The sequence below is a fragment of the Rhinoderma darwinii genome, assembly GCF_050947455.1.
Source record: "Rhinoderma darwinii isolate aRhiDar2 chromosome 5 unlocalized genomic scaffold, aRhiDar2.hap1 SUPER_5_unloc_25, whole genome shotgun sequence".
Lineage (NCBI taxonomy): Eukaryota > Metazoa > Chordata > Amphibia > Anura > Rhinodermatidae > Rhinoderma > Rhinoderma darwinii.
In genome coordinates this window covers 542,915-564,796 of record NW_027461782.1, presented here as the reverse complement: position 1 = coordinate 564,796, position 21,882 = coordinate 542,915, and the positions used below count along the sequence as shown (strand labels likewise).

Genomic DNA, 21,882 nt, shown 5'->3' with positions numbered 1-21,882 from the left:
TGATGGACCATACTTCCAATCCTCTTTATATTTATTGTACTTCATCATATGGGGAATGCCGCACTCCTGCAGGAAAAAAACAGAGGCTGCCAGGCAAGATAAATAATTGAAGAGAGCAACCCTTCTAACTTTGGACTTGGCGCCCCTCACGTTGAGGGATATTCCCTTTAGCTCAGACATTGTGGAGATTTAAGGCGGATTTTGATTTTAAAATAATAAATATTAGCGTATTTTAAAATCAGATATTTTCTCCACCAGCAATACCAAAAATCTCGCTGGAACTTATATACCCGCCCCCATCTGAATCGTTTGTAATGAGGGAAAACGCGGGAGAGGAACTGCCTTCGCTGAGGATAGCGCCAGCAACCAAACTTCTGTGCATCGGGAGCCCAAACGCAGTCAGGCCTCCCTGGGTCTCAAGTGGTTGACCATCTAGATCGGGTGGGTCCCCTAGGGGGCTCGCACCTCCCCCCTGGGGCCGTGCAGGCTCTTCTGGAGGGGGAGGTTGCGCACAAGGTGGGGTGTCAGTTACCACAGGGGGAACAGTGCCCGCCCTCCTCACCAGTCGCGGCGAGGAGGGGGTCCTAGGAGGAGCCACATCGCTTTTCACTGTAGTGTCCATCTGCTCCTCCCCTGTCTCCCCCCTACTGACTCTCGTTTGCCTCCCTTTTTTCCGGGGACCCACCGGCACCTCGTCCTCTTCATCCGACGAGGATGCCAGAGACCCAGGGCTTGGAGCAGGCCCGGCACCCCCTGAGCAACCAGCCTTCTGGGATGCCTCAGTTTTTCCGCCCTGCTCCTTTTCAACCTTCCGTTTTGCCTGACGTTTTTCTTTTGCGCTAGACTCCCTTTTATCCTCCAAGGTTGCTGGCTGCGAGGTACCTGTTTTGGCTCCAGTCCCTCGCACCTTTGAAGCCCAGGTACCTCTCTCCTCTGTCCTGTGGCTGGTCTGTTCCTCTCCCTGAGGACGGGTTTGGTCTGCTGGTGGAGCACGTGGGGGCGCCCCGGGTTGCTCTTCTTCTCCGCTTCGGTACCTATGAGGACAAGAAAAATACAGGTGACCAGTTTTTTGACAAAAATTACATTTCTTTTCTCCTATGCACTCCCTTATATTGTGCTCTTTGCTTCCACAGTTTCTACAGGTGACATCGCAGTTAAAACTGGTATGTCCATAGGTACCGCAAGCCCTGCAGAAGTTTGGCATCCCTGAGAAGTAGAGGTCGCCATTCACATTTCCAATTTTAAAACGAGCCGGTGGTAACCTCGTTTCCTGGGTGGAGGGGTCCTTTATCAGCGTGACTAAAAACTTCCATTTGGCGGTCCACACTCCACACTCGTTCATCACTCTCCCCATGAGCTTGACATTTTTGAAGTAGGCAGCTAGAAATGCTGCCACTTCCATATCTCTCACATATGGGGAATACATCTTAATCACCACGAGTTTGGTTATTTCAAATTCATGCTCTACTACCTTGACTCCCGCTGTCACGAGTTCACCTTGTTTCCTCTCAGCTCTGTCCATAGCATCACGGAGTATTCCTTCACCCATGAAGGTGACATCATAAATTCCTCGTTTCGGGTAGTCCTGGATAGCCAAGAGCTCGTTCTTGTGGACCGCCAGCAGATTTTCCAAAATGGTATGGACCAAGAATTTGATACCACGTGGACCGCCTCCACCCTCTGCCACGATAAATCGTGCAGAATTCCTTAGCCGGGCGTATACCGGCACCGCATCAGGTTCGCCTGCCATTTGCGTAGCCAGGTCGAACCGCACAGCTTTCGCTGCACCCCTTGGGTTAAGGAGACCAAGGGGCTGGGGGGGGGATCGCAACTCGTTGCTACGGACTAAGCCTCTCTCCCAAATAGCAGCACGGGGGTGAAGTCCAGGCGAACCTGGACGATCCCCCGAGGCCGAGAGAGAGGGTACCGGAGCACCTCCCAACCAAGACCAAGGCAGTACTGATACGAATAAACAGCACTACACTTGATCTCAGCCAGAAGGCCGAGAAGCGATAACCCGAGCGGCCCTTGCCTTGCCCGAGCCTGTCCCATACTGCTGTTCACCCCTTGCAGCGATTGATTCAGCCTACTCCTAGGCAATTCCATGGGGCCCTGCAGGCTCACACACATTTACAGCTACTAAGCGGGAGGTGAATAAAGGCCGGAGAGGAAGCTACACAGGATTTGCTTCTTTTGCTTGCACCACAATGCAGTGCTGAAAGAGGAGGAATCTACATAAAAACGCCTTCCTGGCAACGCCCAAATGCCCTCCTGCCATGCAGATAAACACTGGCAGCGGCAGCAAGTGCATGCCCACAGCCACCCCTTGTTCCTTCACACCTTGTATCAGCTTTAATCCAGTCCAGTCCGGTGCTGCCTGCTGAGCAGCACTGACCAACACTGCCTGGGCCCAGGCTTTTATCTCTGAGGCAGGCCCCATTATGATGTCAGAAAGCTGGCTCTGGAATCCTGAGGGCTCCACTATGACACGTGCAAAGTTCCGTCTGAACTTTATATAAGACGGTGCGGCTCAGTCAGTCACTCAGTGTTGCCTGAGAGGGCAACACTGCAACAGCCGGCCGCCAGGCTGTCTTTTTTTTGCACATTTATTTGCCTCCAGGAGGCCACAAGAGGGAGACAAGGGACTGCAAAATGGAAAATAAGCATCCACCAACTTTACAGACAACTTCTCTTTGCTCCTACAACCTCCATCCTTGCACAGTTTGTTATTCTTCTAGGTAACATAGTAACAAATCCAAATTGCTGCTCTCTTTGTAGGCAAGCAAGGCTTTGTTGCAACTGCAATTCTTACTTCTTCTTGAAATGTAGGGACGACAGTACATTCCATCACATCCATGTAGTGTACACAGGTAGGTCCATTGTGGCGGGCAGGCAGGCAGGCAGGCAGGCAGGCGGGCGGGCGGGCGGGCGGGCGGCTTTAATGGCTGTTTGCTGTTCCCCTACTCCACTCCGCTATTTGACTGTGGTGCTGCATCAATCAGTGGCTGGCTCAGGTGCAGCTCTTTAACCTACCTAGGAGGGAGGGCGGAGAGAAGACAAGGAAGGTGAATGAGCTGTTCCAATGTGAAATGCCGGAAACACAGAAACACAGAAGACACACACACAACAAGAGGTGGCAATGTATTAATTAATTGCATTTAATAAATGAGCTCATTATCACACATGACTGTACAAATGCATTGTCCAACAGGTGTTGAAATAATGGGATTAAAAGGGGAGATCCCATCAGAAAGACAAAAACAATAGCAAACACAAATAGCACTTTTGGAATCTGATTTTAGTCAACACATAAGGGAAGGGTGCACCGGTCCTGGAAATACTGCAATACCAGGTCAATGCGTGGAGTGGACAGAGCAAGCTCTATTTCCATCTCCCTGTTCTAAAAATCCATTTAATATATGGTCCCCAGATAGGGGACGTATCAGATATTAAACTGATAAGAACAGATACTACACTTGATCTTAGCCAAAAGGCCGAGAAGCGATAACCCGAGCGGCCCTTGCCTTGCCCGAGCCTGTCCCATACTGCTGTTCACCCCTTGCAGCGATTGATTCAGCCTACTCCTAGGCAATTCCATGGGGCCCTGCAGGCTCACACACATTTACAGCTACTAAGCGGGAGGTGAATAAAGGCCGGAGAGGAAGCTACACAGGATTTGCTTCTTTTGCTTGCACCACAATGCAGTGCTGAAAGAGGAGGAATCTACATAAAAACGCCTTCCTGGCAACGCCCAAATGCCCTCCTGCCATGCAGATAAACACTGGCAGCGGCAGCAAGTGCATGCCCACAGCCACCCCTTGTTCCTTCACACCTTGTATCAGCTTTAATCCAGTCCAGTCCGGTGCTGCCTGCTGAGCAGCACTGACCAACACTGCCTGGGCCCAGGCTTTTATCTCTGAGGCAGGCCCCATTATGATGTCAGAAAGCTGGCTCTGGAATCCTGAGGGCTCCACTATGACACGTGCAAAGTTCCGTCTGAACTTTATATAAGACGGTGCGGCTCAGTCAGTCACTCAGTGTTGCCTGAGAGGGCAACACTGCAACAGCCGGCCGCCAGGCTGTCTTTTTTTTGCACATTTATTTGCCTCCAGGAGGCCACAAGAGGGAGACAAGGGACTGCAAAATGGAAAATAAGCATCCACCAACTTTACAGACAACTTCTCTTTGCTCCTACAACCTCCATCCTTGCACAGTTTGTTATTCTTCTAGGTAACATAGTAACAAATCCAAATTGCTGCTCTCTTTGTAGGCAAGCAAGGCTTTGTTGCAACTGCAATTCTTACTTCTTCTTGAAATGTAGGGACGACAGTACATTCCATCACATCCATGTAGTGTACACAGGTAGGTCCATTGTGGCGGGCAGGCAGGCAGGCAGGCAGGCAGGCGGGCGGGCGGGCGGGCGGGCGGCTTTAATGGCTGTTTGCTGTTCCCCTACTCCACTCCGCTATTTGACTGTGGTGCTGCATCAATCAGTGGCTGGCTCAGGTGCAGCTCTTTAACCTACCTAGGAGGGAGGGCGGAGAGAAGACAAGGAAGGTGAATGAGCTGTTCCAATGTGAAATGCCGGAAACACAGAAACACAGAAGACACACACACAACAAGAGGTGGCAATGTATTAATTAATTGCATTTAATAAATGAGCTCATTATCACACATGACTGTACAAATGCATTGTCCAACAGGTGTTGAAATAATGGGATTAAAAGGGGAGATCCCATCAGAAAGACAAAAACAATAGCAAACACAAATAGCACTTTTGGAATCTGATTTTAGTCAACACATAAGGGAAGGGTGCACCGGTCCTGGAAATACTGCAATACCAGGTCAATGCGTGGAGTGGACAGAGCAAGCTCTATTTCCATCTCCCTGTTCTAAAAATCCATTTAATATATGGTCCCCAGATAGGGGACGTATCAGATATTAAACTGATAAGAACAGATACTACACTTGATCTTAGCCAAAAGGCCGAGAAGCGATAACCCGAGCGGCCCTTGCCTTGCCCGAGCCTGTCCCATACTGCTGTTCACCCCTTGCAGCGATTGATTCAGCCTACTCCTAGGCAATTCCATGGGGCCCTGCAGGCTCACACACATTTACAGCTACTAAGCGGGAGGTGAATAAAGGCCGGAGAGGAAGCTACACAGGATTTGCTTCTTTTGCTTGCACCACAATGCAGTGCTGAAAGAGGAGGAATCTACATAAAAACGCCTTCCTGGCAACGCCCAAATGCCCTCCTGCCATGCAGATAAACACTGGCAGCGGCAGCAAGTGCATGCCCACAGCCACCCCTTGTTCCTTCACACCTTGTATCAGCTTTAATCCAGTCCAGTCCGGTGCTGCCTGCTGAGCAGCACTGACCAACACTGCCTGGGCCCAGGCTTTTATCTCTGAGGCAGGCCCCATTATGATGTCAGAAAGCTGGCTCTGGAATCCTGAGGGCTCCACTATGACACGTGCAAAGTTCCGTCTGAACTTTATATAAGACGGTGCGGCTCAGTCAGTCACTCAGTGTTGCCTGAGAGGGCAACACTGCAACAGCCGGCCGCCAGGCTGTCTTTTTTTTGCACATTTATTTGCCTCCAGGAGGCCACAAGAGGGAGACAAGGGACTGCAAAATGGAAAATAAGCATCCACCAACTTTACAGACAACTTCTCTTTGCTCCTACAACCTCCATCCTTGCACAGTTTGTTATTCTTCTAGGTAACATAGTAACAAATCCAAATTGCTGCTCTCTTTGTAGGCAAGCAAGGCTTTGTTGCAACTGCAATTCTTACTTCTTCTTGAAATGTAGGGACGACAGTACATTCCATCACATCCATGTAGTGTACACAGGTAGGTCCATTGTGGCGGGCAGGCAGGCAGGCAGGCAGGCAGGCGGGCGGGCGGGCGGGCGGGCGGCTTTAATGGCTGTTTGCTGTTCCCCTACTCCACTCCGCTATTTGACTGTGGTGCTGCATCAATCAGTGGCTGGCTCAGGTGCAGCTCTTTAACCTACCTAGGAGGGAGGGCGGAGAGAAGACAAGGAAGGTGAATGAGCTGTTCCAATGTGAAATGCCGGAAACACAGAAACACAGAAGACACACACACAACAAGAGGTGGCAATGTATTAATTAATTGCATTTAATAAATGAGCTCATTATCACACATGACTGTACAAATGCATTGTCCAACAGGTGTTGAAATAATGGGATTAAAAGGGGAGATCCCATCAGAAAGACAAAAACAATAGCAAACACAAATAGCACTTTTGGAATCTGATTTTAGTCAACACATAAGGGAAGGGTGCACCGGTCCTGGAAATACTGCAATACCAGGTCAATGCGTGGAGTGGACAGAGCAAGCTCTATTTCCATCTCCCTGTTCTAAAAATCCATTTAATATATGGTCCCCAGATAGGGGACGTATCAGATATTAAACTGATAAGAACAGATACTACACTTGATCTTAGCCAAAAGGCCGAGAAGCGATAACCCGAGCGGCCCTTGCCTTGCCCGAGCCTGTCCCATACTGCTGTTCACCCCTTGCAGCGATTGATTCAGCCTACTCCTAGGCAATTCCATGGGGCCCTGCAGGCTCACACACATTTACAGCTACTAAGCGGGAGGTGAATAAAGGCCGGAGAGGAAGCTACACAGGATTTGCTTCTTTTGCTTGCACCACAATGCAGTGCTGAAAGAGGAGGAATCTACATAAAAACGCCTTCCTGGCAACGCCCAAATGCCCTCCTGCCATGCAGATAAACACTGGCAGCGGCAGCAAGTGCATGCCCACAGCCACCCCTTGTTCCTTCACACCTTGTATCAGCTTTAATCCAGTCCAGTCCGGTGCTGCCTGCTGAGCAGCACTGACCAACACTGCCTGGGCCCAGGCTTTTATCTCTGAGGCAGGCCCCATTATGATGTCAGAAAGCTGGCTCTGGAATCCTGAGGGCTCCACTATGACACGTGCAAAGTTCCGTCTGAACTTTATATAAGACGGTGCGGCTCAGTCAGTCACTCAGTGTTGCCTGAGAGGGCAACACTGCAACAGCCGGCCGCCAGGCTGTCTTTTTTTTGCACATTTATTTGCCTCCAGGAGGCCACAAGAGGGAGACAAGGGACTGCAAAATGGAAAATAAGCATCCACCAACTTTACAGACAACTTCTCTTTGCTCCTACAACCTCCATCCTTGCACAGTTTGTTATTCTTCTAGGTAACATAGTAACAAATCCAAATTGCTGCTCTCTTTGTAGGCAAGCAAGGCTTTGTTGCAACTGCAATTCTTACTTCTTCTTGAAATGTAGGGACGACAGTACATTCCATCACATCCATGTAGTGTACACAGGTAGGTCCATTGTGGCGGGCAGGCAGGCAGGCAGGCAGGCAGGCGGGCGGGCGGGCGGGCGGGCGGCTTTAATGGCTGTTTGCTGTTCCCCTACTCCACTCCGCTATTTGACTGTGGTGCTGCATCAATCAGTGGCTGGCTCAGGTGCAGCTCTTTAACCTACCTAGGAGGGAGGGCGGAGAGAAGACAAGGAAGGTGAATGAGCTGTTCCAATGTGAAATGCCGGAAACACAGAAACACAGAAGACACACACACAACAAGAGGTGGCAATGTATTAATTAATTGCATTTAATAAATGAGCTCATTATCACACATGACTGTACAAATGCATTGTCCAACAGGTGTTGAAATAATGGGATTAAAAGGGGAGATCCCATCAGAAAGACAAAAACAATAGCAAACACAAATAGCACTTTTGGAATCTGATTTTAGTCAACACATAAGGGAAGGGTGCACCGGTCCTGGAAATACTGCAATACCAGGTCAATGCGTGGAGTGGACAGAGCAAGCTCTATTTCCATCTCCCTGTTCTAAAAATCCATTTAATATATGGTCCCCAGATAGGGGACGTATCAGATATTAAACTGATAAGAACAGATACTACACTTGATCTTAGCCAAAAGGCCGAGAAGCGATAACCCGAGCGGCCCTTGCCTTGCCCGAGCCTGTCCCATACTGCTGTTCACCCCTTGCAGCGATTGATTCAGCCTACTCCTAGGCAATTCCATGGGGCCCTGCAGGCTCACACACATTTACAGCTACTAAGCGGGAGGTGAATAAAGGCCGGAGAGGAAGCTACACAGGATTTGCTTCTTTTGCTTGCACCACAATGCAGTGCTGAAAGAGGAGGAATCTACATAAAAACGCCTTCCTGGCAACGCCCAAATGCCCTCCTGCCATGCAGATAAACACTGGCAGCGGCAGCAAGTGCATGCCCACAGCCACCCCTTGTTCCTTCACACCTTGTATCAGCTTTAATCCAGTCCAGTCCGGTGCTGCCTGCTGAGCAGCACTGACCAACACTGCCTGGGCCCAGGCTTTTATCTCTGAGGCAGGCCCCATTATGATGTCAGAAAGCTGGCTCTGGAATCCTGAGGGCTCCACTATGACACGTGCAAAGTTCCGTCTGAACTTTATATAAGACGGTGCGGCTCAGTCAGTCACTCAGTGTTGCCTGAGAGGGCAACACTGCAACAGCCGGCCGCCAGGCTGTCTTTTTTTTGCACATTTATTTGCCTCCAGGAGGCCACAAGAGGGAGACAAGGGACTGCAAAATGGAAAATAAGCATCCACCAACTTTACAGACAACTTCTCTTTGCTCCTACAACCTCCATCCTTGCACAGTTTGTTATTCTTCTAGGTAACATAGTAACAAATCCAAATTGCTGCTCTCTTTGTAGGCAAGCAAGGCTTTGTTGCAACTGCAATTCTTACTTCTTCTTGAAATGTAGGGACGACAGTACATTCCATCACATCCATGTAGTGTACACAGGTAGGTCCATTGTGGCGGGCAGGCAGGCAGGCAGGCAGGCAGGCGGGCGGGCGGGCGGGCGGGCGGCTTTAATGGCTGTTTGCTGTTCCCCTACTCCACTCCGCTATTTGACTGTGGTGCTGCATCAATCAGTGGCTGGCTCAGGTGCAGCTCTTTAACCTACCTAGGAGGGAGGGCGGAGAGAAGACAAGGAAGGTGAATGAGCTGTTCCAATGTGAAATGCCGGAAACACAGAAACACAGAAGACACACACACAACAAGAGGTGGCAATGTATTAATTAATTGCATTTAATAAATGAGCTCATTATCACACATGACTGTACAAATGCATTGTCCAACAGGTGTTGAAATAATGGGATTAAAAGGGGAGATCCCATCAGAAAGACAAAAACAATAGCAAACACAAATAGCACTTTTGGAATCTGATTTTAGTCAACACATAAGGGAAGGGTGCACCGGTCCTGGAAATACTGCAATACCAGGTCAATGCGTGGAGTGGACAGAGCAAGCTCTATTTCCATCTCCCTGTTCTAAAAATCCATTTAATATATGGTCCCCAGATAGGGGACGTATCAGATATTAAACTGATAAGAACAGATACTACACTTGATCTTAGCCAAAAGGCCGAGAAGCGATAACCCGAGCGGCCCTTGCCTTGCCCGAGCCTGTCCCATACTGCTGTTCACCCCTTGCAGCGATTGATTCAGCCTACTCCTAGGCAATTCCATGGGGCCCTGCAGGCTCACACACATTTACAGCTACTAAGCGGGAGGTGAATAAAGGCCGGAGAGGAAGCTACACAGGATTTGCTTCTTTTGCTTGCACCACAATGCAGTGCTGAAAGAGGAGGAATCTACATAAAAACGCCTTCCTGGCAACGCCCAAATGCCCTCCTGCCATGCAGATAAACACTGGCAGCGGCAGCAAGTGCATGCCCACAGCCACCCCTTGTTCCTTCACACCTTGTATCAGCTTTAATCCAGTCCAGTCCGGTGCTGCCTGCTGAGCAGCACTGACCAACACTGCCTGGGCCCAGGCTTTTATCTCTGAGGCAGGCCCCATTATGATGTCAGAAAGCTGGCTCTGGAATCCTGAGGGCTCCACTATGACACGTGCAAAGTTCCGTCTGAACTTTATATAAGACGGTGCGGCTCAGTCAGTCACTCAGTGTTGCCTGAGAGGGCAACACTGCAACAGCCGGCCGCCAGGCTGTCTTTTTTTTGCACATTTATTTGCCTCCAGGAGGCCACAAGAGGGAGACAAGGGACTGCAAAATGGAAAATAAGCATCCACCAACTTTACAGACAACTTCTCTTTGCTCCTACAACCTCCATCCTTGCACAGTTTGTTATTCTTCTAGGTAACATAGTAACAAATCCAAATTGCTGCTCTCTTTGTAGGCAAGCAAGGCTTTGTTGCAACTGCAATTCTTACTTCTTCTTGAAATGTAGGGACGACAGTACATTCCATCACATCCATGTAGTGTACACAGGTAGGTCCATTGTGGCGGGCAGGCAGGCAGGCAGGCAGGCAGGCGGGCGGGCGGGCGGGCGGGCGGCTTTAATGGCTGTTTGCTGTTCCCCTACTCCACTCCGCTATTTGACTGTGGTGCTGCATCAATCAGTGGCTGGCTCAGGTGCAGCTCTTTAACCTACCTAGGAGGGAGGGCGGAGAGAAGACAAGGAAGGTGAATGAGCTGTTCCAATGTGAAATGCCGGAAACACAGAAACACAGAAGACACACACACAACAAGAGGTGGCAATGTATTAATTAATTGCATTTAATAAATGAGCTCATTATCACACATGACTGTACAAATGCATTGTCCAACAGGTGTTGAAATAATGGGATTAAAAGGGGAGATCCCATCAGAAAGACAAAAACAATAGCAAACACAAATAGCACTTTTGGAATCTGATTTTAGTCAACACATAAGGGAAGGGTGCACCGGTCCTGGAAATACTGCAATACCAGGTCAATGCGTGGAGTGGACAGAGCAAGCTCTATTTCCATCTCCCTGTTCTAAAAATCCATTTAATATATGGTCCCCAGATAGGGGACGTATCAGATATTAAACTGATAAGAACAGATACTACACTTGATCTTAGCCAAAAGGCCGAGAAGCGATAACCCGAGCGGCCCTTGCCTTGCCCGAGCCTGTCCCATACTGCTGTTCACCCCTTGCAGCGATTGATTCAGCCTACTCCTAGGCAATTCCATGGGGCCCTGCAGGCTCACACACATTTACAGCTACTAAGCGGGAGGTGAATAAAGGCCGGAGAGGAAGCTACACAGGATTTGCTTCTTTTGCTTGCACCACAATGCAGTGCTGAAAGAGGAGGAATCTACATAAAAACGCCTTCCTGGCAACGCCCAAATGCCCTCCTGCCATGCAGATAAACACTGGCAGCGGCAGCAAGTGCATGCCCACAGCCACCCCTTGTTCCTTCACACCTTGTATCAGCTTTAATCCAGTCCAGTCCGGTGCTGCCTGCTGAGCAGCACTGACCAACACTGCCTGGGCCCAGGCTTTTATCTCTGAGGCAGGCCCCATTATGATGTCAGAAAGCTGGCTCTGGAATCCTGAGGGCTCCACTATGACACGTGCAAAGTTCCGTCTGAACTTTATATAAGACGGTGCGGCTCAGTCAGTCACTCAGTGTTGCCTGAGAGGGCAACACTGCAACAGCCGGCCGCCAGGCTGTCTTTTTTTTGCACATTTATTTGCCTCCAGGAGGCCACAAGAGGGAGACAAGGGACTGCAAAATGGAAAATAAGCATCCACCAACTTTACAGACAACTTCTCTTTGCTCCTACAACCTCCATCCTTGCACAGTTTGTTATTCTTCTAGGTAACATAGTAACAAATCCAAATTGCTGCTCTCTTTGTAGGCAAGCAAGGCTTTGTTGCAACTGCAATTCTTACTTCTTCTTGAAATGTAGGGACGACAGTACATTCCATCACATCCATGTAGTGTACACAGGTAGGTCCATTGTGGCGGGCAGGCAGGCAGGCAGGCAGGCAGGCGGGCGGGCGGGCGGGCGGGCGGGCGGCTTTAATGGCTGTTTGCTGTTCCCCTACTCCACTCCGCTATTTGACTGTGGTGCTGCATCAATCAGTGGCTGGCTCAGGTGCAGCTCTTTAACCTACCTAGGAGGGAGGGCGGAGAGAAGACAAGGAAGGTGAATGAGCTGTTCCAATGTGAAATGCCGGAAACACAGAAACACAGAAGACACACACACAACAAGAGGTGGCAATGTATTAATTAATTGCATTTAATAAATGAGCTCATTATCACACATGACTGTACAAATGCATTGTCCAACAGGTGTTGAAATAATGGGATTAAAAGGGGAGATCCCATCAGAAAGACAAAAACAATAGCAAACACAAATAGCACTTTTGGAATCTGATTTTAGTCAACACATAAGGGAAGGGTGCACCGGTCCTGGAAATACTGCAATACCAGGTCAATGCGTGGAGTGGACAGAGCAAGCTCTATTTCCATCTCCCTGTTCTAAAAATCCATTTAATATATGGTCCCCAGATAGGGGACGTATCAGATATTAAACTGATAAGAACAGATACTACACTTGATCTTAGCCAAAAGGCCGAGAAGCGATAACCCGAGCGGCCCTTGCCTTGCCCGAGCCTGTCCCATACTGCTGTTCACCCCTTGCAGCGATTGATTCAGCCTACTCCTAGGCAATTCCATGGGGCCCTGCAGGCTCACACACATTTACAGCTACTAAGCGGGAGGTGAATAAAGGCCGGAGAGGAAGCTACACAGGATTTGCTTCTTTTGCTTGCACCACAATGCAGTGCTGAAAGAGGAGGAATCTACATAAAAACGCCTTCCTGGCAACGCCCAAATGCCCTCCTGCCATGCAGATAAACACTGGCAGCGGCAGCAAGTGCATGCCCACAGCCACCCCTTGTTCCTTCACACCTTGTATCAGCTTTAATCCAGTCCAGTCCGGTGCTGCCTGCTGAGCAGCACTGACCAACACTGCCTGGGCCCAGGCTTTTATCTCTGAGGCAGGCCCCATTATGATGTCAGAAAGCTGGCTCTGGAATCCTGAGGGCTCCACTATGACACGTGCAAAGTTCCGTCTGAACTTTATATAAGACGGTGCGGCTCAGTCAGTCACTCAGTGTTGCCTGAGAGGGCAACACTGCAACAGCCGGCCGCCAGGCTGTCTTTTTTTTGCACATTTATTTGCCTCCAGGAGGCCACAAGAGGGAGACAAGGGACTGCAAAATGGAAAATAAGCATCCACCAACTTTACAGACAACTTCTCTTTGCTCCTACAACCTCCATCCTTGCACAGTTTGTTATTCTTCTAGGTAACATAGTAACAAATCCAAATTGCTGCTCTCTTTGTAGGCAAGCAAGGCTTTGTTGCAACTGCAATTCTTACTTCTTCTTGAAATGTAGGGACGACAGTACATTCCATCACATCCATGTAGTGTACACAGGTAGGTCCATTGTGGCGGGCAGGCAGGCAGGCAGGCAGGCAGGCGGGCGGGCGGGCGGGCGGGCGGCTTTAATGGCTGTTTGCTGTTCCCCTACTCCACTCCGCTATTTGACTGTGGTGCTGCATCAATCAGTGGCTGGCTCAGGTGCAGCTCTTTAACCTACCTAGGAGGGAGGGCGGAGAGAAGACAAGGAAGGTGAATGAGCTGTTCCAATGTGAAATGCCGGAAACACAGAAACACAGAAGACACACACACAACAAGAGGTGGCAATGTATTAATTAATTGCATTTAATAAATGAGCTCATTATCACACATGACTGTACAAATGCATTGTCCAACAGGTGTTGAAATAATGGGATTAAAAGGGGAGATCCCATCAGAAAGACAAAAACAATAGCAAACACAAATAGCACTTTTGGAATCTGATTTTAGTCAACACATAAGGGAAGGGTGCACCGGTCCTGGAAATACTGCAATACCAGGTCAATGCGTGGAGTGGACAGAGCAAGCTCTATTTCCATCTCCCTGTTCTAAAAATCCATTTAATATATGGTCCCCAGATAGGGGACGTATCAGATATTAAACTGATAAGAACAGATACTACACTTGATCTTAGCCAAAAGGCCGAGAAGCGATAACCCGAGCGGCCCTTGCCTTGCCCGAGCCTGTCCCATACTGCTGTTCACCCCTTGCAGCGATTGATTCAGCCTACTCCTAGGCAATTCCATGGGGCCCTGCAGGCTCACACACATTTACAGCTACTAAGCGGGAGGTGAATAAAGGCCGGAGAGGAAGCTACACAGGATTTGCTTCTTTTGCTTGCACCACAATGCAGTGCTGAAAGAGGAGGAATCTACATAAAAACGCCTTCCTGGCAACGCCCAAATGCCCTCCTGCCATGCAGATAAACACTGGCAGCGGCAGCAAGTGCATGCCCACAGCCACCCCTTGTTCCTTCACACCTTGTATCAGCTTTAATCCAGTCCAGTCCGGTGCTGCCTGCTGAGCAGCACTGACCAACACTGCCTGGGCCCAGGCTTTTATCTCTGAGGCAGGCCCCATTATGATGTCAGAAAGCTGGCTCTGGAATCCTGAGGGCTCCACTATGACACGTGCAAAGTTCCGTCTGAACTTTATATAAGACGGTGCGGCTCAGTCAGTCACTCAGTGTTGCCTGAGAGGGCAACACTGCAACAGCCGGCCGCCAGGCTGTCTTTTTTTTGCACATTTATTTGCCTCCAGGAGGCCACAAGAGGGAGACAAGGGACTGCAAAATGGAAAATAAGCATCCACCAACTTTACAGACAACTTCTCTTTGCTCCTACAACCTCCATCCTTGCACAGTTTGTTATTCTTCTAGGTAACATAGTAACAAATCCAAATTGCTGCTCTCTTTGTAGGCAAGCAAGGCTTTGTTGCAACTGCAATTCTTACTTCTTCTTGAAATGTAGGGACGACAGTACATTCCATCACATCCATGTAGTGTACACAGGTAGGTCCATTGTGGCGGGCAGGCAGGCAGGCAGGCAGGCAGGCGGGCGGGCGGGCGGGCGGGCGGCTTTAATGGCTGTTTGCTGTTCCCCTACTCCACTCCGCTATTTGACTGTGGTGCTGCATCAATCAGTGGCTGGCTCAGGTGCAGCTCTTTAACCTACCTAGGAGGGAGGGCGGAGAGAAGACAAGGAAGGTGAATGAGCTGTTCCAATGTGAAATGCCGGAAACACAGAAACACAGAAGACACACACACAACAAGAGGTGGCAATGTATTAATTAATTGCATTTAATAAATGAGCTCATTATCACACATGACTGTACAAATGCATTGTCCAACAGGTGTTGAAATAATGGGATTAAAAGGGGAGATCCCATCAGAAAGACAAAAACAATAGCAAACACAAATAGCACTTTTGGAATCTGATTTTAGTCAACACATAAGGGAAGGGTGCACCGGTCCTGGAAATACTGCAATACCAGGTCAATGCGTGGAGTGGACAGAGCAAGCTCTATTTCCATCTCCCTGTTCTAAAAATCCATTTAATATATGGTCCCCAGATAGGGGACGTATCAGATATTAAACTGATAAGAACAGATACTACACTTGATCTTAGCCAAAAGGCCGAGAAGCGATAACCCGAGCGGCCCTTGCCTTGCCCGAGCCTGTCCCATACTGCTGTTCACCCCTTGCAGCGATTGATTCAGCCTACTCCTAGGCAATTCCATGGGGCCCTGCAGGCTCACACACATTTACAGCTACTAAGCGGGAGGTGAATAAAGGCCGGAGAGGAAGCTACACAGGATTTGCTTCTTTTGCTTGCACCACAATGCAGTGCTGAAAGAGGAGGAATCTACATAAAAACGCCTTCCTGGCAACGCCCAAATGCCCTCCTGCCATGCAGATAAACACTGGCAGCGGCAGCAAGTGCATGCCCACAGCCACCCCTTGTTCCTTCACACCTTGTATCAGCTTTAATCCAGTCCAGTCCGGTGCTGCCTGCTGAGCAGCACTGACCAACACTGCCTGGGCCCAGGCTTTTATCTCTGAGGCAGGCCCCATTATGATGTCAGAAAGCTGGCTCTGGAATCCTGAGGGCTCCACTATGACACGTGCAAAGTTCCGTCTGAACTTTATATAAGACGGTGCGGCTCAGTCAGTCACTCAGTGTTGCCTGAGAGGGCAACACTGCAACAGCCGGCCGCCAGGCTGTCTTTTTTTTGCACATTTATTTGCCTCCAGGAGGCCACAAGAGGGAGACAAGGGACTGCAAAATGGAAAATAAGCATCCACCAACTTTACAGACAACTTCTCTTTGCTCCTACAACCTCCATCCTTGCACAGTTTGTTATTCTTCTAGGTAACATAGTAACAAATCCAAATTGCTGCTCTCTTTGTAGGCAAGCAAGGCTTTGTTGCAACTGCAATTCTTACTTCTTCTTGAAATGTAGGGACGACAGTACATTCCATCACATCCATGTAGTGTACACAGGTAGGTCCATTGTGGCGGGCAGGCAGGCAGGCAGGCAGGCAGGCGGGCGGGCGGGCGGGCGGGCGGCTTTAATGGCTGTTTGCTGTTCCCCTACTCCACTCCGCTATTTGACTGTGGTGCTGCATCAATCAGTGGCTGGCTCAGGTGCAGCTCTTTAACCTACCTAGGAGGGAGGGCGGAGAGAAGACAAGGAAGGTGAATGAGCTGTTCCAATGTGAAATGCCGGAAACACAGAAACACAGAAGACACACACACAACAAGAGGTGGCAATGTATTAATTAATTGCATTTAATAAATGAGCTCATTATCACACATGACTGTACAAATGCATTGTCCAACAGGTGTTGAAATAATGGGATTAAAAGGGGAGATCCCATCAGAAAGACAAAAACAATAGCAAACACAAATAGCACTTTTGGAATCTGATTTTAGTCAACACATAAGGGAAGGGTGCACCGGTCCTGGAAATACTGCAATACCAGGTCAATGCGTGGAGTGGACAGAGCAAGCTCTATTTCCATCTCCCTGTTCTAAAAATCCATTTAATATATGGTCCCCAGATAGGGGACGTATCAGATATTAAACTGATAAGAACAGATACTACACTTGATCTTAGCCAAAAGGCCGAGAAGCGATAACCCGAGCGGCCCTTGCCTTGCCCGAGCCTGTCCCATACTGCTGTTCACCCCTTGCAGCGATTGATTCAGCCTACTCCTAGGCAATTCCATGGGGCCCTGCAGGCTCACACACATTTACAGCTACTAAGCGGGAGGTGAATAAAGGCCGGAGAGGAAGCTACACAGGATTTGCTTCTTTTGCTTGCACCACAATGCAGTGCTGAAAGAGGAGGAATCTACATAAAAACGCCTTCCTGGCAACGCCCAAATGCCCTCCTGCCATGCAGATAAACACTGGCAGCGGCAGCAAGTGCATGCCCACAGCCACCCCTTGTTCCTTCACACCTTGTATCAGCTTTAATCCAGTCCAGTCCGGTGCTGCCTGCTGAGCAGCACTGACCAACACTGCCTGGGCCCAGGCTTTTATCTCTGAGGCAGGCCCCATTATGATGTCAGAAAGCTGGCTCTGGAATCCTGAGGGCTCCACTATGACACGTGCAAAGTTCCGTCTGAACTTTATATAAGACGGTGCGGCTCAGTCAGTCACTCAGTGTTGCCTGAGAGGGCAACACTGCAACAGCCGGCCGCCAGGCTGTCTTTTTTTTGCACATTTATTTGCCTCCAGGAGGCCACAAGAGGGAGACAAGGGACTGCAAAATGGAAAATAAGCATCCACCAACTTTACAGACAACTTCTCTTTGCTCCTACAACCTCCATCCTTGCACAGTTTGTTATTCTTCTAGGTAACATAGTAACAAATCCAAATTGCTGCTCTCTTTGTAGGCAAGCAAGGCTTTGTTGCAACTGCAATTCTTACTTCTTCTTGAAATGTAGGGACGACAGTACATTCCATCACATCCATGTAGTGTACACAGGTAGGTCCATTGTGGCGGGCAGGCAGGCAGGCAGGCAGGCAGGCGGGCGGGCGGGCGGGCGGGCGGCTTTAATGGCTGTTTGCTGTTCCCCTACTCCACTCCGCTATTTGACTGTGGTGCTGCATCAATCAGTGGCTGGCTCAGGTGCAGCTCTTTAACCTACCTAGGAGGGAGGGCGGAGAGAAGACAAGGAAGGTGAATGAGCTGTTCCAATGTGAAATGCCGGAAACACAGAAACACAGAAGACACACACACAACAAGAGGTGGCAATGTATTAATTAATTGCATTTAATAAATGAGCTCATTATCACACATGACTGTACAAATGCATTGTCCAACAGGTGTTGAAATAATGGGATTAAAAGGGGAGATCCCATCAGAAAGACAAAAACAATAGCAAACACAAATAGCACTTTTGGAATCTGATTTTAGTCAACACATAAGGGAAGGGTGCACCGGTCCTGGAAATACTGCAATACCAGGTCAATGCGTGGAGTGGACAGAGCAAGCTCTATTTCCATCTCCCTGTTCTAAAAATCCATTTAATATATGGTCCCCAGATAGGGGACGTATCAGATATTAAACTGATAAGAACAGATACTACACTTGATCTTAGCCAAAAGGCCGAGAAGCGATAACCCGAGCGGCCCTTGCCTTGCCCGAGCCTGTCCCATACTGCTGTTCACCCCTTGCAGCGATTGATTCAGCCTACTCCTAGGCAATTCCATGGGGCCCTGCAGGCTCACACACATTTACAGCTACTAAGCGGGAGGTGAATAAAGGCCGGAGAGGAAGCTACACAGGATTTGCTTCTTTTGCTTGCACCACAATGCAGTGCTGAAAGAGGAGGAATCTACATAAAAACGCCTTCCTGGCAACGCCCAAATGCCCTCCTGCCATGCAGATAAACACTGGCAGCGGCAGCAAGTGCATGCCCACAGCCACCCCTTGTTCCTTCACACCTTGTATCAGCTTTAATCCAGTCCAGTCCGGTGCTGCCTGCTGAGCAGCACTGACCAACACTGCCTGGGCCCAGGCTTTTATCTCTGAGGCAGGCCCCATTATGATGTCAGAAAGCTGGCTCTGGAATCCTGAGGGCTCCACTATGACACGTGCAAAGTTCCGTCTGAACTTTATATAAGACGGTGCGGCTCAGTCAGTCACTCAGTGTTGCCTGAGAGGGCAACACTGCAACAGCCGGCCGCCAGGCTGTCTTTTTTTTGCACATTTATTTGCCTCCAGGAGGCCACAAGAGGGAGACAAGGGACTGCAAAATGGAAAATAAGCATCCACCAACTTTACAGACAACTTCTCTTTGCTCCTACAACCTCCATCCTTGCACAGTTTGTTATTCTTCTAGGTAACATAGTAACAAATCCAAATTGCTGCTCTCTTTGTAGGCAAGCAAGGCTTTGTTGCAACTGCAATTCTTACTTCTTCTTGAAATGTAGGGACGACAGTACATTCCATCACATCCATGTAGTGTACACAGGTAGGTCCATTGTGGCGGGCAGGCAGGCAGGCAGGCAGGCAGGCAGGCGGGCGGGCGGGCGGGCGGGCGGCTTTAATGGCTGTTTGCTGTTCCCCTACTCCACTCCGCTATTTGACTGTGGTGCTGCATCAATCAGTGGCTGGCTCAGGTGCAGCTCTTTAACCTACCTAGGAGGGAGGGCGGAGAGAAGACAAGGAAGGTGAATGAGCTGTTCCAATGTGAAATGCCGGAAACACAGAAACACAGAAGACACACACACAACAAGAGGTGGCAATGTATTAATTAATTGCATTTAATAAATGAGCTCATTATCACACATGACTGTACAAATGCATTGTCCAACAGGTGTTGAAATAATGGGATTAAAAGGGGAGATCCCATCAGAAAGACAAAAACAATAGCAAACACAAATAGCACTTTTGGAATCTGATTTTAGTCAACACATAAGGGAAGGGTGCACCGGTCCTGGAAATACTGCAATACCAGGTCAATGCGTGGAGTGGACAGAGCAAGCTCTATTTCCATCTCCCTGTTCTAAAAATCCATTTAATATATGGTCCCCAGATAGGGGACGTATCAGATATTAAACTGATAAGAACAGATACTACACTTGATCTTAGCCAAAAGGCCGAGAAGCGATAACCCGAGCGGCCCTTGCCTTGCCCGAGCCTGTCCCATACTGCTGTTCACCCCTTGCAGCGATTGATTCAGCCTACTCCTAGGCAATTCCATGGGGCCCTGCAGGCTCACACACATTTACAGCTACTAAGCGGGAGGTGAATAAAGGCCGGAGAGGAAGCTACACAGGATTTGCTTCTTTTGCTTGCACCACAATGCAGTGCTGAAAGAGGAGGAATCTACATAAAAACGCCTTCCTGGCAACGCCCAAATGCCCTCCTGCCATGCAGATAAACACTGGCAGCGGCAGCAAGTGCATGCCCACAGCCACCCCTTGTTCCTTCACACCTTGTATCAGCTTTAATCCAGTCCAGTCCGGTGCTGCCTGCTGAGCAGCACTGACCAACACTGCCTGGGCCCAGGCTTTTATCTCTGAGGCAGGCCCCATTATGATGTCAGAAAGCTGGCTCTGGAATCCTGAGGGCTCCACTATGACACGTGCAAAGTTCCGTCTGAACTTTATATAAGACGGTGCGGCTCAGTCAGTCACTCAGTGTTGCCTGAGAGGGCAACACTGCAACAGCCGGCCGCCAGGCTGTCTTTTTTTTGCACATTTATTTGCCTCCAGGAGGCCACAAGAGGGAGACAAGGGACTGCAAAATGGAAAATAAGCATCCACCAACTTTACAGACAACTTCTCTTTGCTCCTACAACCTCCATCCTTGCACAGTTTGTTATTCTTCTAGGTAACATAGTAACAAATCCAAATTGCTGCTCTCTTTGTAGGCAAGCAAGGCTTTGTTGCAACTGCAATTCTTACTTCTTCTTGAAATGTAGGGACGACAGTACATTCCATCACATCCATGTAGTGTACACAGGTAGGTCCATTGTGGCGGGCAGGCAGGCAGGCAGGCAGGCAGGCGGGCGGGCGGGCGGGCGGGCGGCTTTAATGGCTGTTTGCTGTTCCCCTACTCCACTCCGCTATTTGACTGTGGTGCTGCATCAATCAGTGGCTGGCTCAGGTGCAGCTCTTTAACCTACCTAGGAGGGAGGGCGGAGAGAAGACAAGGAAGGTGAATGAGCTGTTCCAATGTGAAATGCCGGAAACACAGAAACACAGAAGACACACACACAACAAGAGGTGGCAATGTATTAATTAATTGCATTTAATAAATGAGCTCATTATCACACATGACTGTACAAATGCATTGTCCAACAGGTGTTGAAATAATGGGATTAAAAGGGGAGATCCCATCAGAAAGACAAAAACAATAGCAAACACAAATAGCACTTTTGGAATCTGATTTTAGTCAACACATAAGGGAAGGGTGCACCGGTCCTGGAAATACTGCAATACCAGGTCAATGCGTGGAGTGGACAGAGCAAGCTCTATTTCCATCTCCCTGTTCTAAAAATCCATTTAATATATGGTCCCCAGATAGGGGACGTATCAGATATTAAACTGATAAGAACAGATACTACACTTGATCTTAGCCAAAAGGCCGAGAAGCGATAACCCGAGCGGCCCTTGCCTTGCCCGAGCCTGTCCCATACTGCTGTTCACCCCTTGCAGCGATTGATTCAGCCTACTCCTAGGCAATTCCATGGGGCCCTGCAGGCTCACACACATTTACAGCTACTAAGCGGGAGGTGAATAAAGGCCGGAGAGGAAGCTACACAGGATTTGCTTCTTTTGCTTGCACCACAATGCAGTGCTGAAAGAGGAGGAATCTACATAAAAACGCCTTCCTGGCAACGCCCAAATGCCCTCCTGCCATGCAGATAAACACTGGCAGCGGCAGCAAGTGCATGCCCACAGCCACCCCTTGTTCCTTCACACCTTGTATCAGCTTTAATCCAGTCCAGTCCGGTGCTGCCTGCTGAGCAGCACTGACCAACACTGCCTGGGCCCAGGCTTTTATCTCTGAGGCAGGCCCCATTATGATGTCAGAAAGCTGGCTCTGGAATCCTGAGGGCT

The 21,882-nt window shown here is 49.2% G+C and overlaps 13 non-coding genes across 13 annotated transcripts; all 13 read right to left on the bottom strand.

Annotated features, from left to right (window-relative positions):
* Nucleotides 1-3,315: 3,315 nt before the first annotated feature.
* On the bottom strand, nt 3,316-3,506 carry LOC142688304 (U2 spliceosomal RNA). Its single transcript, XR_012857445.1, has one exon. It is a non-coding gene; the product is annotated as a U2 spliceosomal RNA (small nuclear RNA).
* A 1,301-nt stretch (nt 3,507-4,807) lies between these two features.
* On the bottom strand, nt 4,808-4,998 carry LOC142688303 (U2 spliceosomal RNA). The gene has a single exon (XR_012857444.1). It is a non-coding gene; the product is annotated as a U2 spliceosomal RNA (small nuclear RNA).
* A 1,301-nt stretch (nt 4,999-6,299) lies between these two features.
* On the bottom strand, nt 6,300-6,490 carry LOC142688302 (U2 spliceosomal RNA). Its single transcript, XR_012857443.1, has one exon. It is a non-coding gene; the product is annotated as a U2 spliceosomal RNA (small nuclear RNA).
* Nucleotides 6,491-7,791: 1,301 nt separating this feature from the next.
* LOC142688300 (U2 spliceosomal RNA) lies at nt 7,792-7,982 on the bottom strand. The gene has a single exon (XR_012857441.1). It is a non-coding gene; the product is annotated as a U2 spliceosomal RNA (small nuclear RNA).
* Nucleotides 7,983-9,283: 1,301 nt separating this feature from the next.
* Nucleotides 9,284-9,474, bottom strand: LOC142688299 (U2 spliceosomal RNA). The gene has a single exon (XR_012857440.1). It is a non-coding gene; the product is annotated as a U2 spliceosomal RNA (small nuclear RNA).
* Nucleotides 9,475-10,775: 1,301 nt separating this feature from the next.
* LOC142688298 (U2 spliceosomal RNA) lies at nt 10,776-10,966 on the bottom strand. Its single transcript, XR_012857439.1, has one exon. It is a non-coding gene; the product is annotated as a U2 spliceosomal RNA (small nuclear RNA).
* A 1,305-nt stretch (nt 10,967-12,271) lies between these two features.
* Nucleotides 12,272-12,462, bottom strand: LOC142688297 (U2 spliceosomal RNA). The gene has a single exon (XR_012857438.1). It is a non-coding gene; the product is annotated as a U2 spliceosomal RNA (small nuclear RNA).
* A 1,301-nt stretch (nt 12,463-13,763) lies between these two features.
* On the bottom strand, nt 13,764-13,954 carry LOC142688296 (U2 spliceosomal RNA). Its single transcript, XR_012857437.1, has one exon. It is a non-coding gene; the product is annotated as a U2 spliceosomal RNA (small nuclear RNA).
* A 1,301-nt stretch (nt 13,955-15,255) lies between these two features.
* On the bottom strand, nt 15,256-15,446 carry LOC142688293 (U2 spliceosomal RNA). The gene has a single exon (XR_012857435.1). It is a non-coding gene; the product is annotated as a U2 spliceosomal RNA (small nuclear RNA).
* A 1,301-nt stretch (nt 15,447-16,747) lies between these two features.
* On the bottom strand, nt 16,748-16,938 carry LOC142688292 (U2 spliceosomal RNA). The gene has a single exon (XR_012857434.1). It is a non-coding gene; the product is annotated as a U2 spliceosomal RNA (small nuclear RNA).
* Nucleotides 16,939-18,239: 1,301 nt separating this feature from the next.
* LOC142688291 (U2 spliceosomal RNA) lies at nt 18,240-18,430 on the bottom strand. Its single transcript, XR_012857433.1, has one exon. It is a non-coding gene; the product is annotated as a U2 spliceosomal RNA (small nuclear RNA).
* A 1,305-nt stretch (nt 18,431-19,735) lies between these two features.
* On the bottom strand, nt 19,736-19,926 carry LOC142688290 (U2 spliceosomal RNA). Its single transcript, XR_012857432.1, has one exon. It is a non-coding gene; the product is annotated as a U2 spliceosomal RNA (small nuclear RNA).
* A 1,301-nt stretch (nt 19,927-21,227) lies between these two features.
* LOC142688289 (U2 spliceosomal RNA) lies at nt 21,228-21,418 on the bottom strand. The gene has a single exon (XR_012857431.1). It is a non-coding gene; the product is annotated as a U2 spliceosomal RNA (small nuclear RNA).
* Nucleotides 21,419-21,882: the final 464 nt, after the last annotated feature.